A 16,461-nucleotide genomic window follows, 5' to 3' on the forward strand; every position below is an offset into this window, starting at 1 on the left:
CCTCCCCTTCTCATGCATCTACGAAAATCCTAGCTAGGTAAACATTGTCTGCTATGGGCAACTGTGCCCTTGGTTTCTGGCCAAAGCTGACAAGCTGTTGGAACAGATTGCACCAATCTATTCTACTGAGTCAAACCTTGCTCTTGGGATGCCTTGACAGGTCATCATTGACTCCTACCTGCCCAATGGGAAAATTCCATTCATCCATTCCTCCAGATTCTCCTCTGTGATGTCTTCTTTCAGGTTTCTACATCTAGTGCCCACTTTAAGGGCCTCTAAGCTTACATGCTTCTGTAACCAAACTTGGCCTCAATTTTCTTAGATGACAGATCCAAAGCAAAGCTTTTTAAATTACTGCCAGTGAGTGGGTAAATGGAGGTTCCCTCAGGTAAATGGAGGATCCCATGTTCAAGTCTCTTTGATCTAAACTTCTACCACTGTTTGCTTTCCCAAAAGTTTTAAATGTACACCTGAAGGAATTTTCTCCATAACCTACTTAACTTTGTCTTCTACTTATACATATGTTTCAGTATCTTGCCAGACCCAGATGTTTCTTACATCCACAACAGCACCAAAGCAGCTACAAGTGTTCCAGACCTCACAGACTTCATCAAGTTGCACCTGCACTTTTCCTCCCATCCATGGATGTTCTCACAGATCCTGAACAGCATCAAAACAGCTTGTTCTTCCTGGACTTGGCCAGCCTTTTGACCCCCCTACAGTTCCCCCAGTGTCAGCAGTAAGTAGCCAGAAGAGAATCTTTGTCCGTTATTCACTTATTACTATCAAAAGGCTGGAATGGTATGCTTCAGGCCCAAGACAAGTAGCTCCAGGTTATCTCAGCAGTCCTCAATCCTACCTGCCACCTTGCATGGCTGGTGACTCTCTACTGGCAACCCTCTTCCCTGAACTTTCCAGGGCAGGGGCTTCCCCTCCTCCTCTTGACCATGTAATGTGGCCATTTTATTGCTATTATTTTTTCTGTCTCTCTTATCCCCTTGCATGGAAACCAAGAACTGCTTCCAATGAACCTAAATTCATATACTTTAAGTTGCCTTACATGTGAAGCAGCTCCTCATTTTTTAATTATAGAAAAAAGGGAGGAGTGTTAATATTTAGGCAACCTCCTTCTGGGTTGCCTAGCAACCTATGATGTTATCATGTGACCCCCACCACGTAACCACACCTAGCAGGTTTGGTTACATTCTTCCTTAAAAGGTTCAGCCCATCACTTTGTCTCTCTCTTGCCCTCTTCTCTCTTGCCCTCTTACCTTCTTGCCCTCTCCACTTTCTCTGTAGGAGTACCCCCTTCTCTTCCCCTGATCATGTCTCACTCTCTACTTCTCTCTCTCTTCATCTCCATCCAATAAACTTCTTTCATATAAAATCTGCTGTGCATGTCATCATTTTATTTGATCCTAACAGAAAGGACTCCATGTCTTCTGAAAATGGCACACAAATAAATATACAGAATGAGAGAGGAGCAGCACCCCTTGATGGAATCTCAAGGTGGCAGAGGAGCCACCTCCAAGAGAGGAAGGAGGAAGGGCCCATGAGCCCACCAAAGGAAAAGGCCAATGTTCCCTTCCCCTGCCCTGTCAGCCACCTAACCAGACAGCTCTCAGCAGTGGGGAGATCCTCCCTTCTCAGCTCTGGTTGAATGTTCCCTAGGCTGGAAGCTTTCATCTCTGGCTCTTACCAGCAGTAAGTTGTCCTTACCCCTGCCCCAGCAGCGCTTTGTTCCCCTGGGCAGGACACCAGGCAGGACAAGCTCCGAGGTGGGCACCAGAAAGCAGGGGTAGGGAATGGGAGCTCCGCAGGAGAAACAAAGTAGCACTGGCACACGGCATGCAGAAGATGAGGTCTGCAAGGGTAGGGCTGGCGGCAGGAACCGGGGTGGTGTGGAAACCTGGCAGAAATTTGGAAATGAGTGTGGAGGAGCCCAGATGTGGGTACCGGCTGGCAGCCAGGGTAAGTGGAGGGGCTGTGAGCAGCAGGAAAAAAGCACTCTAGGCAATAAGGTAGAGGAAGGAGAGGTGTTTTTCCCAGAGTCCCGACTTCCAAACAGGTTTGTGTAGATCTGAGTTCTTTGTTTCAGAAGCTGTCCTAGTTCTGGCGGGCACCCACAGCCCATCGCCACTCTCCAGCCTATCCTGAAGGAACCCCAGAGAGAGCACACCCCATTAGGTGCCTAGCCAGGTTTGCAGCATTGTCCTCAGGCTCCCGGGGTCAGTTAGGGACCACCGTGGGGTGCAGAGGCATCTCAAAGGGAGAAGCTCACCCTTTGGCCCCTTACCTAACATGTCTCTCCCCCTTTCTACCTTGCAGCCATGGAGCCCTCCAACACCCACGAGGCCAAAGAGCAGCACAGCAGTGCAGCTGCACGGCAGGACACTGAAACTACAAACTAGACCAAGAAAAAGCTACTAAGAAGAGTCAGAGGAGCAGACCTTCATTCCTGCCCAAAAGAAACATTGTGTCATGCGGAATTTCTCATGATTGGAAGGAAAAAGATGAGCCCATCATGAAGTGGACTGGAACAGTTCTGGATCAGGTTCCAATAAATCCCTCCTTCTACCTGGTGAAATATGATGGATTGACTGTGTCTGTGGACTGAAACTTCACAGACATGAAAGAATTTTAAAGCTTAAAATCCTTCCTGGTAAGGTGCCCTTTTCTCGACTCAGCAATGTGCTCCTTGCTAATGCCATAGTTGGCAAAACAGTTGAACATATTTTTGAGGGTGAGCATGGCTCTAAGGAGGAATGGGCATGATGCTGGCACAAGCACCTATCATGAATGGATCCTCTTATATTACCTATGAGAAAGATCCCGTGCTGTACATGTTTACCAGCTTCTGGATAATTATAAAGAGGGAGACCTCTGTATTATGCCAGACCCCAGTGAGCTTCCTTCTTTAGACTTGGACCTTCCAGGTGGCCTGATAGGTACACATGTAGAATACAGCAGACAGGATAGCTCCAAGAGAATAGGCATGGTCATTGACCAGGTCAAAGCCAGGCCCTCTGTATATTTCATCAAGTTTGATGATGGTTTTTTTTATCTATGCCTATGTCTTGGTGAACAATTAGATGTTTGGCAAAGCTTTCCCTTATCTGTTGAAATAAAGTAATTTCTAGACCTGCACAGAGAGTCCGCTGCTTTTGAGTGTGTAGGGGGCTCACGGCAAGCATGAGGGTTGTCCTGACAAATAGATCGCTGTGGGCATGGCATGTTGTCTGTAAGCACTTTGGTTTGTGGAAATGTCCAGGTGTGTTTGATGGGTGGAGCAAGGAAGGATGGAACAGCCATAAATTCAGCCTGTGAGAGAAGTGAACTAATATCATAATCAGTGATTTAAAAGTGCAAAGGGATTTGGCTAGTCTGGTCTTGGGGTGGGGAGAGGCAGGGGAGAAGGAACAAGAGATGGGCTGTGGAGGAGGTGAAAATAGGAGGTGACTGTCTAGGAAGACATGGAGGGAAGCCAGAAAGGGAGAGAGGCTCCCTGGAAAACGGACAGAGTGAAGGAAGAAATAAGGATTGGGAAGCGAGGGATGGTCAACAGAGTGAAGCCTTGTGGTGCCTTCTGGCTTTTGGGAAAACTAAAGAACCCAGGAAGAATAATACACACAGCAGTGTAAAAGGGGTACACAGTAAGGGTAAGAGGCAAGGTCTGCAGGCCAGGGGGGAGAGGCTCTAAGACTTGGGAGGCCAGGAGGATCCTTGCATACAGAGGTGATGGAGACTTTAAAGGAGGTAATTCAATTACAAGAAGGAAGGCTGTCTTCCTCAGAAAGCACAGATAAGGAAGTATGGTTTGGGAGGGTGGGGGCAGGAAGGCCCAGAAAAAAAACTTGACCTTCCGATGGCATCCATGTGCATTACAGGGTCACCACAGGACATTTCAACAGGGACTAAACTGACAGTTGAACCAAAAGTCAACTTTGTATCTATCAAGCTTTTCTTGCTTCAGAAAGTCTGACATGGTTCTCAGCCTAAACAACCTAAGAAGAGTCCATGGCTAGCTCTGGGCAAAGGGCAAGTACTTCCATTGGGAAGATGGATCCTTGTTGAATCCATAAATAGCAGTCTAGTTACTGTCTTTCCTCTCCTGGAATTATCGTTGCCTTCCTGCCGGGAGGGGGGCATCTAAGAATTGTGTGTCATGTGTCCATGGTATAGAGAGCACTTGGCTGTCACAGCTGCCTGAGGCCACAGGTGTCTGCATTCAACTCTGAGGGAAAGGGAATCTGCCCTTCCTAAGGAGTCCAGTTCTGCCTAGACTCCCCACAAAACCTATAGCACCTGACACCTTCTACATACCTCTTACTCTAACTGCTCACCCCTTTCTTCTTTTTAACTCCCAGCTAACCCAGATGGAAATGTGTGCAGCAATTTTGGAGGGAGGCTGGTATAGTTACCAAGTGGGATAGGGCTGGGAATTGAGCCTTTCCTAACTAACTCCTTTTGCTGTATACTTTCATTTGGAAGGGTTTGCTTCCTGGGAAGAGGCACTGGAGATGGCAGCAAAGTGTCTCAGAACTGGGGAATCCAGAACATGAGTCTGTGTCCTCTTTTTTCTTTGTTATCATTCCCCATACTTTCATAGTCCCTCTAAGAACTCTACTGTGTTTTCTGCCCCCTCCTTCAGCAAACTGTGCTATTGCCTCCCAAGGGAAGGGTGTTTCTGGTTCCTGCTGTTGAGGTCTTTCCAAGACCACACCTGTAGAAAGTGATGATCTCCCAGACATTGAAAGAAGGTGTTAAATATCCTTGATGGTCACCACCTACCAAGCATTGACTTTAAAGGCCGATTGTCTCAAGGACAACACATGACTAGTACACCTCACCAGGGCAGCTTTAGTTTTCCTTCCTATATCAGGTGGTTTTGCTCAGCCAACACCAGCAGCTCCTCTGGAGACCCATTTCTAGTAGCTTCCGAGGTTTGTGTTGTATTCTGCATCCAGTTAAACTGTTTGTATCCTGTATAAGCCTGGGAATAGGGCCCATATTCCAACAAGGATACACGTACCTTGGTGTGAGGAAGGGTTCATCTCATTTCAACCTTGAAAAAGTTTCAGCTGGCCTTGCTTCCAGTTGTCCTATTTCACTGGTAAAGTGCAAGTCTATGCTCTGGTGGGAGCTGTATTTGTAGCTTTCTGGCTAGACCCAGGGATACTTGTCTGATTTTACATGCACAATCCCACAGATTTTCAGTTCATTTGTTTTAAGTTAGTCCCATCAACACTTTGGGTGGGGCTCTGCCAGGCACTGTTCTGAACACAGTAGTGAGTAGGGACAGCAAATGAACACATCTTATGCTCATGCAGTTTGTGTTGTGTTCATTTGCTGTCCCACTCATTAAGGTGTAACTGTGAATGTCAAACAGTCCTGTGTGCACTATATGTGAGTCATTTATTGGTATTTAGGGGTTTATTTACTCAGATGGACATTCTATGCTGGCAATGTACCCATGGAAGAATAAAAAGCTGAGCCAAAGTAATGTAAATTCTTTGGGTAATATGATCTTTGTGGATACACAAATAACCCTACTGTCTAATGGACATGGAATAATTAAAGATCCTATCTTGCTGCCTCAAGTTATAATTGCTATGTCAACCAAGTTCATTGGAGGGTAAAAATCTTAACATTCAGCAGGTCATGGTGGGGCACGTCTTTAATCCCAGCACTTAGTAGGCAGAGGCAAGCAGACTTCTAAGCGTTCAATGCCAGCCTGGACTACAAAGTGAGTTGAGGACAGCCAGAAGTACACAGAGAAACTCTGTTTCAAAAAATAATAATAATAAATAAATAAGATAGATGGATGGATAGATAGATAGATAGATAGATAGATAGATAGATAGATAGATAGAAAAATCCTCCAACATTCTTAACTGGAAAGTATTTGACTATGGCTGTTGTATAAAAATCTTTTCTAAATCTAAATTTGTCTGGAGCCGTTCTGTTAAAGGAGCTCATTAGGCACATGGGCCTTCTGGAAGAAGATCCAGTATTTTGCCAGGTCTGTACAGTGATGCACACCAAAATTACTTCCAGTCTCTGGAATTCATTCTTTGTGCATTGCTGTATCTCTCTATACTCTGGTATAGTGTGAATCATCACTTTTTGGGTATTTACACACTTTGGTCAACAACCTTCCTAAGGGATATTATTAAAGATATGCTACTGTTTAGATGAATTAATTTCTAATTATGAAATTCTGATTTGATTCAAACAATTTTAAAAGTTAAGTTGTTTTAAGACTTTTTATACACCTTTAGAAAATTTTTGCTGCAATAAATACCTTTGTGGACCTCCAGATACCTCAGTAGGAGAGAGGCTTAGGCAGATTTGTAACCTCAGATAGACTTTACTCACAAATCCTGGTATAAATATAGGCAAGTTAGTTTAAACTTCCCGTGAACCCAAATTATAAAGGGACTACCAAGCAATTTCTAATTAAGTAAAAACCTTGATGTAATTGTATGCAATCTGTTCCTTATACCTTGTTACCTTATGACATTACATACTGTCATTTTAAGTTTACTTTGTTTCTTGGAATTAAAGATAGATAAGATCATCCCCCCCAAAAAGCTAAAAAAATGTGTAGCTAAGCCAGTCCTAGTTGAAAAGACAAATATTCTTGTAACTTTTAGACCCTGTTAATCTTTAGGCCTTCTCAAACTCTGTCACTCTGAACTCACAATGAACTTATGTAGTGAACACATACATAAGAAATGTCCAGTTTTAAACATGGAATTCATCTGTTTTTGTGATTAATTGTCTTTTTGACTATGAGATAATTCCTTTTCTGGGAGCTTTGTCTCAGAGGTATAAAGGCATAATAAACTGGGGCAGCACACACACACGGTTGCCAGAAGACCAGTGGTGGAAGCCCATTGAATGAAAGCCGTCTGAAATTCGCTTCGTCCATGGGTTGTAAATATGTATATAGATACATGTTTACTATGTAAATATATCCATCTGTCTCGTTTTTGTACATATGTTACATGAGTGTATGTCAGTTGTCTGTATGTATGGAAGGAGCTGCTTTTCTATTGTCCATTGAATGTGTGTATGAATATGTACACGTCTATATATCTGATTGTTTGTCTATGTGTACATATGGGCTGATGCTGTGGAACCAATAGCCTAAACTTGCTGCAGTTTCTTAAGAGGAGATGCCAGCAGAAATCAACATCATTGTCATATGCAAGATTGTGGGACTTTGCTGAAGTTGAAGTTCTTAAGTTCATCCACCTTTTTCCTTGAACATTTTTTGCGTGACTGGTCTTTGCTTACTCTCTTCCCCCTTTTTTCTTTTTCTTACAGATTTACAAACAAATTAACAGCAATTTGGGATCTAACTATCAGCCTAGGACAAGCAGGAAAAAGTTTACTTTAGCCTATGGAGGCCTCAGCAGCCACCTGCCCCTGCACAGGAGCTAATCTCAGATCAAAGAGTCCCCTTTTACAACCCTTTGCAGTTTTGGCTTAGAAGCCTCCATTTTCCTGGTTTCCCTCCCTGAATTTATTTTTCTTTCAATCATCTTTCATGATCGGTTGCTGACTGGTTGCCTGAGTCATCAGCTCTGTGACCCAAGAGATAAAGTGAACAGGAGAACTCCTCATCCCATCCCAGATCTTACACTGGACACTGGAACCTTGACAAAACAGTGAGAGACTTTGGCAATCTGACCCTAGAAGAATTCAACAATGGTAAATGTCACTATAGATGCTAATAATCTAAACAATTCCTGGGCCTTTTAAACACAAGGATGAAGGCCTCTGGGTAACTTTCCAATTACACATGGGGGTTAAAATATAGGAAAAATCATTCTGTAGGTATTTTTGAATGAGAGGATCCTAGGAGTATTTAAAAAAAAACAGAAAAAAACAAAACACTGTGCTGTGGGAATTCTTTGACACATAAACTTGTAGTGAATTGAATAGGCAAGGGATGACATTTTGCTGATTTCTAAGATAAAGGCCTTTTTTCTATCATCCTGGAGCAAAGCATTTGACTTATTTTTTGTTTGTTTGTTACTGCTAACTTCTTTAGCAACTGCAACCTTCTTGACTATACCTTTAAATATACTCATTTCATGTGCAAACCACCAAATTTCTCAAATGCCCATTTTGTTCCACTTTGCTCCCAAATGACACTATAAATTTGGCTACAAGCAGCCATACTCAAGCCATTGCCAGAATTCTGTGATGCCTTTACATTTCTTCTTCAGAATTAAGTCTACCTCCTTTAAACTCAAACTTATACACAGACTCAAGGCCTTCATATAATTGCATCTACTTTTTTAATGAAATATTCCAGTGGCCTCCAATCCTATTTCCAATGAATATTTCATTTCTATCTGAAACATAATAAACATTATTATTACTGTCTCTATTTCTTTCAAGATTCTGTTTTTTTGGGATAGTTAGGAATCCCAAGAAAAAGGGAAAAATACCATTTTAAAACCAGGCAGTGCATTCATCTGGGGTCAGTTTGAGCAGTGGCAGATCCATGTCTTATGATCTTTTGATTTCCTGAAGCTCATATGAATTTTAGTTTACAAAAAGATATATATTTGTATCTTACAAGACAACAGGAGTAGACTCATGCGTCAAGACCTAAAAAAGCTACAGATTTGAGTTAAAAAGCATGAACATTTTCTTTTCTAAAATATACATATTGGACAGAGATATTTTATCATATTTAGAAGCACAAGTCTATATCCAGAAGACAACCAAAGGAAATAAAAAAATCTAGAGCTTGTGACTGAATAATAAGCAGTCAGTGGTCCATCAGCTTATCAGAACTCTATTGATCAATGTGTAATTCTGAACTTCTGAAATCTTATAACAACATAATACAACAATAGCACAAAGGAAATCTGAAATATTTCCCACTTCAATATGCCTTAAATTACTTTCTTATATCACTACAACTTGCATCCACATACCTTAAAATACCTTCTTAGATGTTCCAATCTTCCTTGTATTTACCAACTTTGAAACACCTTCTTAAACTCTCAAACATTTTTTTAGATTCTCATAACTTAAACTTTCATATCCTCAGACCTTACATAAATTTTACATCTTTCTATCCAGTTATTCACCATAAGACACAGGTGGTTAATATGAAGCCTGTGGGCAAGGAAAACCTGTTTGCCTATCTAAATAAGAAATCTAGTACCTAATAGTTCTAACTAGCTAATGAATCAACCAATGAACTAACAGTGGATCTACTTGTCTGCTCTTTAGCTACAAAGCTACCATTAGCTGAGCTTAGCCATCAATATGAGCAGCAACCTGAGAAGGATAAATTGTAGCCTAAGTGGATCTATGTATCAGTCAAAATGACAGAGATGACTAGTCAGTCCACCACCTAGACAGTTATCCCTGACTCCTGTGGTTTCATGGCATCATGGGTAAAGGCAGTCTGGCCATGAGGCTCAGAAGATGAGAGAATGTTTCTGTGGAAAAAAGAACATGAGAGACTCACCTCACCTCGTCTTCAGCAATGTGAATCAATGTCTCTCTACCTGTCCACAGTTTATCCAGTTCAGCCTGGGCACTAGCAGTGGTCCATTTGGGGCAGTCTTGCCCAGTGGGTAGCATATCACAATCCAGAGTTGAAGTCATCTGTCATTTTGCCCAAATCTTGGAGATCTTGAGGAGCTACTGCCAGGATTTGGAACTCTCTGTATAAAACCTACATATATTTGATGCCATATTCATCAGATCTCTGACAACCTTGAGAGCCAGCATATCTGAGTTAGTTTGTCTGTCTTTAGTTATCTTCTCTAAACTGCGTGTAAAACAGAATCTAATCTAATCTCTAATTCTGGCACATTCCATAGATAAGTGTTTTAGGACCATATCTATTTCAAGCAGATCTATATAGGCAAATTTTGTGGTTATCCATCTTACACTTATCCTTCAAAACATAAACAATAGACTAGTAAAGCTCAATCTTGTAACCAACTGCATTCTTATTAATAGAACTTTAAATATGTTTCTGAACTAAAATAGAAGCAAAACTATTTTTGTGTTTTTAAAGCAAAACTTTCAACCATAGCTATAGTTCAGAGAGGGACTAGCAAATCTTGCTGATCATACCATACTGCAATAAAACTGAATAGCAAAAGCTTAAAGGGAAGAAGTTGCACTTAGTACCAAACAGGGAATTGAATGTACTTGGCAGCCCTCAACAAAGATGACTATCCCACAACTAAGATGGTTGCCAGTCATGTGACTGCACTTAGTTAAAATTGGGTAAAACCATGTGCTTGCTCTAAGTAGAGATGACAGTGAAGCCATGGCTCTATCCTCTTTATTCTTGAATTAACATGGTTAATTTAGGCACATGTTGTTTCAGGCTGTGGCAGGCAATTTAAAACATCGCCATCAGATGTCACTTGTAGTATTGCTACCACCCACAGTATAGCACAGTGGAACATTTACAGTTTTCTGTAACTAAGTTCTAACATTGTAATCAAATACGTTTTAGAACCAACTACATAAAAATGTACTTGAACTATTCTGGCCATATCAAACTTACCAGCTAGAAAAAAATAGCATTAATCCATTCCTTCAGGAACTGGCAAAGACAGAGGCAGCCAGGCATACACTTCAGATTATCCTGTTAATATGAATGACCTTCATAAACCAGGGTTGAATTACACATACAGCATGTCACAAAAATATAACCCTGAATTTATAGAATGTATATATATATATGTATATATATATATACATTCCATAAAGACATTATTATAAAATGCCTAATAACTTTAAAATGTTTTATAGCCTTAACAATTTTTTTAAAAATCTCTTTTGCAATATCAAAATAAAGTACCCTTTTTTAGGAGTGAAGTCACAAAGCATAACCATAATTTTAAAAGTCAAAACCAAATAAATTTTAAAACCAATTTTACCAGTGCAAACAATCCAATCTCTAAAACCAATACCAATTTAAAATGAGACTTGTCATCTTAGTCTAAATGGGGATAATATGATAAGCAGAATTCATTACAGCTTAGAGGGTCTGTAATTTTTTTTGCCTTGCTCCACACCACGTGGCAATTTCAAGATGGCAGAGTCATATCACATGGCAGTTCCAACTTATTTTGCGAAAGGAAACCAAAACCAAGAAAGTAGACACCAGAAACAGGAACACAGACTTAAAGAAATGTGGAGAGCTGCGTGTGCCACGCCCTAAAGAGGGCACTGGTTTCCGCCTTCCACCATCCCGACGGCGAGTGCTCTCGTGATAAACAACTCCTTATTGGCTGTGGTGGGTCTGATGATCTGCCGTCTACCTATCCACACTTCCCACGTGGCTTCCTGGGATTGGTTGGCTCCAGGGTACTTATTACTGGGGAGGGCTCTCCTGGGGGAAGAAGATTGTTTAACCTTCCTGAATAAACTACTTGGAGAAGAGTTTCTGTGCCGTGCCTTCCTTGCTGGTCGAGGTGGTCGCGACAAAGAAACACAAAACATAAAAATCTCTAAGGGGGGGGTCCCTCCTGACTCACTTATCAATCTGCAGGTAAGTCAAGGGTTTCCCTAAAATGCCTTAGAACTTGAGTAGGGGGCTTCAGCTAATTCGTGGCCAATGCACCATATGTTAGGGTCCAGAAAACACTGAAAGTAAGACCCCAGACTAATGTAGAATGCAAGCAACAAAAGGCATTTATTCTGCAGAATACCAGCATGCTGGGGTCACCATCCAGGCAGAATGGCAATCCTAGACAGAGGCACATAGGCACTTTAATAAGAAACTAGGGGAATTTCAGGAACAGTTACGTTATCTTTACTGTGATTGACACAGGTCAAAAGCAAGGGTATGAGTGCACTGATGAATGGCTAGGGCTTGATTACAGGTTGGGGACTCTCTAAACTGGTTCAAACCAGCCCAAACTGGTAGGTGCCAGAGAAGTTATAGGTGTCAACTCCTGACTGGCTTGCACCACCCATGTAGTTAGTGACTGCATTCCTGAAGTTAAGGCTGCCCAGTAAAGATGCCCCACCCTGAGATAAGATACCTTCCTTTTTTTCTTTTCTTTTTTTTTTTTGGTGGTTACCTCCAGGCTATTCCTTGGGTAGGGAATTTTATGATCCTTTTCCTTGGAATTGATGACCTATGGCCTGCTTCCTGGGACTGCTGACTTTTGGTTGGGGGTTAGGCCTGGTCCTTTCTCTATAAGGAATTACAACAGAATAGTTTGTATACAATTGCATTAAGGTTTGTACCTAATTAGAAATTACTTGGTAGTCCCATTATAATTTGGTTTCATGGGAAGTTTAAACCAACTTGCCTATATTTATGGTGTATACCAAGATTTGTGAGTAAAGGCTCTCTGAGGCTACAAATCTGCCTAAGCCTCTCTCCTACTGAGGTATCTGGAGGTCCACAAAGGTATTTACCGCAGCAAAAACTTTCTAAAGGTGTATAAGAGGTTCTAAAACAATTTAACTTTTAAAATTGTTTGAATCAAATCAGGAATTCCATAATCAGGAATTCATCTGAACAGCAGTAAATACCCCAAAAGTGATGATTCACATCATACTAGATTATAGATAAATGAGGCAGTGCACAAGGAATGAGTGTTAGAGTTTGGAAGCAATTCTGGTGTGTATCATGGTATAGGGTATGCAAAATATTGGATCCCCTTCCAAAAGGCCCTCCTGCTTTATAAGAGTTCCTTTAACAGAACAGCTCTTGACAGACCAAGTTATGCTAGTTTCACAGGCATGCATTAGGCACAATTTATGGAGTCATGGAAGCTTCCACTTAAGCTTCAAAGTAGGAAGACAGGTAACGATGGAGTTGGAGGTTTCATAGGCAACTCCTGACAGGACAGTGTACTAAGAGGTAAAAATAAAACCAAAGGAGTAGTGTAGGTCCTCTGAGAGGAACCAGCAAGAATTAACACAATAGCTCAACATTTTAAGACCTAAGCAAAGAACAGGAAAGCCAGGACAAAAGACATTTTGAAACATCTGAATTGAAGTCCATCAGAATGTTTTTGTTTGATTCCTTTTAAATTTTATCTTAAGAGGAACCGACTAACTCCTTTTTGAGACTGGGCCCAAAGCTGGGCAAAAGTTCTTGCCACCCTTTCCCATTCCCTGCTTGACAAGTTCCTGGAGACCATAAGAGATAGGTAAACAATTAGAGACTGCCCAATATTGTTATACCCAGTTCGAGAGCCCCCAAAAGATCTACAGGAATCGACTCCATTGCAAAACACAGGGTCTTTTTATTGTAAATTACAAGTTGCAGCTTGAGCCCACAACACTCACCGCCAAAGCGGTGGGAGCTGAGCGCACTGCGCCCAGGTTAGTTGGCTGATATATAGATTCTGGTCCCTCCCAGCATGCCCAAGGCAGGGGCAATTCCTGCCTGGCAAGTTTCTATTGGTCAAAATGCTACATTTTGAATTGATTGGCTATAGGAAGGTCCCCAGACCATAATGACCTGGTGGCCCTCCCTAGGGGGATGGGCCAGTTTCCTAGCAACTGTATCTCTAGTGGGTAGGGAAAGAATGCAGTAAGGTGGTCCTTCCCCTCAGGGCATTACTAGACTTCTCCATCCACATAGCTCAGGCCTTAATAATAGCTGCTAATTTTTAATCTTTTTGGTCTCTCAATATCTAGCCAGAAACTAAGTCAATCAAACAAAGAAAAGTCCCTATAAGGTAACCCTCTCTCTCCCCAAAGTGAAGACCAAAGTTGTACAAATACATCCCTCCGTGAACACTGGCCAGTACTAATCAAAAACAGATAGCCACAGTTGAAATTCCCCTAAAAGGCTTTAAAAGAATTTGTGAGTTAACTTCCTGGTAGCCATTTTTGTATGAATGGTAAACCTTTGCATGCTTGTTGTTTCTGCAGAGTAAATGCTATTTGCTTTACATACTATTTGAGTCTGGGGTCTTCCTTTAGGGATTCTTAGACCCTTATAATCTTTGAGGTTATAATATAATTACAAGATTTCTCCATTTCCTTTCTTCCCTGCAAATCCTCCCATACACTCCTCTCAGTTTTTCTTCAAATGAATGGTTTCTCTAAATATTGTTGCATGCATATATGTATATTATTGCTAAGTACAACTTCCTTAGTCTATAGAATGTCATTTGATGTATGGTTTCTTAATAGTCTCACTATTAAGCATCTATTCATCTATTCATTGGGCTTTTTCTTGTTATCCTCCCACTCCTTGCTTGCCAAGATTGGAGTTGAAAGTGATAAATCTAGGATTTATTTTCAGGCATTTAATAACTGTTGGAGTGGCTAGAATCACCCTGAGAGGTACCTTTCAGATGTTATCTAGATATGAAGTGAGAGAAGATAGTTAGCAATGCATATTTTTAGGTTAAAACAATTGGGGATCTGTCTCTCTGGGTTGTAGGTAGGTGCTGCAGTGTTTATTGTGAGCCAAGGTTGTAATGTCCTATATCTGAACAATATTTTTATTTTGAAAAGGAAAGTAATGAGTAGTTGTCTAAAAATATCTTATTTGGTTTTAAGACTACATTCTAGGGAGTGTCTAACCTTGGTCTTTAAAAAATATTTAGTTATTCATTATTTTTTGGTGTTTAAGACCATGCAGATGGCAAAAATTAATCTCCTTTTCTGTTAAGATCAGTTGAGGATCCAGTTCTCAGTAATCACTGAGACCTGAGAGAAGTCCCTGTCTTCTATAGTGTTATTTTGTCAATTTTAAAAATTTGTTTGGGGATTAATTCAACACTTTTCTTGACTGTGTCTTCATTTGGAAGCATTAATAACAATTTCTTTGTTATTGACTCTCTGAGGAATGTACACTGGTTAGAGTCCACTTTTTATAGTTTCCATGGCTCCTGAAACAAGAGGACAGGTAACTTGCCAGAATTATGGATCTGTTTGAGAGATGCCCTACAGTAACTTGTAACCTAGTTGACCACGGAGGGCAAGGGACAAATTATTTTCTCTTTTAATATCTCTATCCATATTTGTATAGGCCATCTATGGTTATTGAACACCCAGGTGGTCAGTTACACTACTCTGGAATGTTTAACTTTTGTGTAATATTTAGCTAAAGCTTGGGTAAAACCCAAACATTATATATATATATATATATATATATATATATATATATATATTCATTTTCTTTGCTTAAAGGGCTCCAACTCCATTCTTTTCTAACTCTTCTCTTTGCCTTTCCTGTCTCTTATGTCTATATCTAGGAATCAATCACAGGTTTAATTATCTTCTTATACCCAACTCTTATATTAATGAAACTACTGGTACACTTTTGGCAGTCCCTAAATAGTCTAAATGGAGAGATAGCACAACTGCCACACCTGACAATCACTGTTTGAAGAAGCCAGATATATCAGTGTCCCAACTGCCTACATGACAAGTAAGAGTTAACTATTCTGAGCATGGGAGGTGAATAAAATGAGTGACAGAAAATGAGCAGGCAGCTTGGGGCAGCTCACACATGCTTGGAAAGTGCTCTTAAACATTGAGCTATATACTACATATATAACTCATATTTCTGAGAGTTCAAGCCATAACACATTTTACACTGACCCTCAGAGTCTTATGAGTGTTATAGTCACTATCTTTGGTAATATAATCAAGACTCATAAAAGAAGGTATTATTTTCCTACTGTTCCTTTTTTTTCCCAAACAGTAAAACCAGTATGAAACACACATATGATCAGCATAAATGGGAGGGACATAATTCCTGGACAAAATGATCCCCATATGGAAAGCTCCTACTATCTTTGGACTCATGGAGTTACTAGAAGATTGAAGGGGAAAGACTTGGAGTAGACACATATTGATCCAAAGAGTGTTTGGCTTTATTCAAACTTTAGCTAAACATTACACAAAAGTTAAAGTTGGCTAGAGAGATGGCTCAGAGGTTAAGAACACTGGCTGTAATTCCAGAGGACCTGAGTTCAGTTCCTAGAAACCACATGGTGGCTCATAACCATCTGTAGTGAGATCTGCTGCCCTCTTCTGGCCTGCAGGCTTACATGCAGGCAGAACACTATAAATAATAAATAAATCTAAAAAAGCAGAGTAATGTAACCTCTTATTAAAAGCAGAGCCATGTGACAAAGCCTTCACTGAGCTCCACCCAGCATCCACCATGAAAGAAGCCTCCAAATGGAATGCAGGTATTCATTAAGAGGATGTCCCACATAAGAGGAATCTGAGTCCCTCACAGCTTTTCCTGAGACTGTTATATACTGGCTGGGCAAAAATTCTTCTTGAAAGAAGCAACTTTACTAATGAAGCCTTCCTAACAGAGAATCTATAACTGCCTATGACAGATCCTGAAAGTTTACTATAAAAGTAGGGTTTTTATGCTCATCTAAGGTCTGAATAATGACATGGAGACCTTTTAATTTTATTATAAGCTTCAGGCAGATACTCAGCTATTATAACTTGACTATAATA

General features: G+C 40.8%; 1 pseudogene; it reads left to right on the plus strand.

Annotated features, from left to right (window-relative positions):
- The first annotated feature begins 2,330 nt into the window (after positions 1-2,330).
- On the plus strand, positions 2,331-3,133 carry LOC110543502 (spindlin-2-like; annotated as a pseudogene).
- Positions 3,134-16,461: the final 13,328 nt, after the last annotated feature.

The sequence above is a fragment of the Meriones unguiculatus genome, chromosome X (assembly GCF_030254825.1).
Source record: "Meriones unguiculatus strain TT.TT164.6M chromosome X, Bangor_MerUng_6.1, whole genome shotgun sequence".
NCBI classification, from domain to species: domain Eukaryota; kingdom Metazoa; phylum Chordata; class Mammalia; order Rodentia; family Muridae; genus Meriones; species Meriones unguiculatus.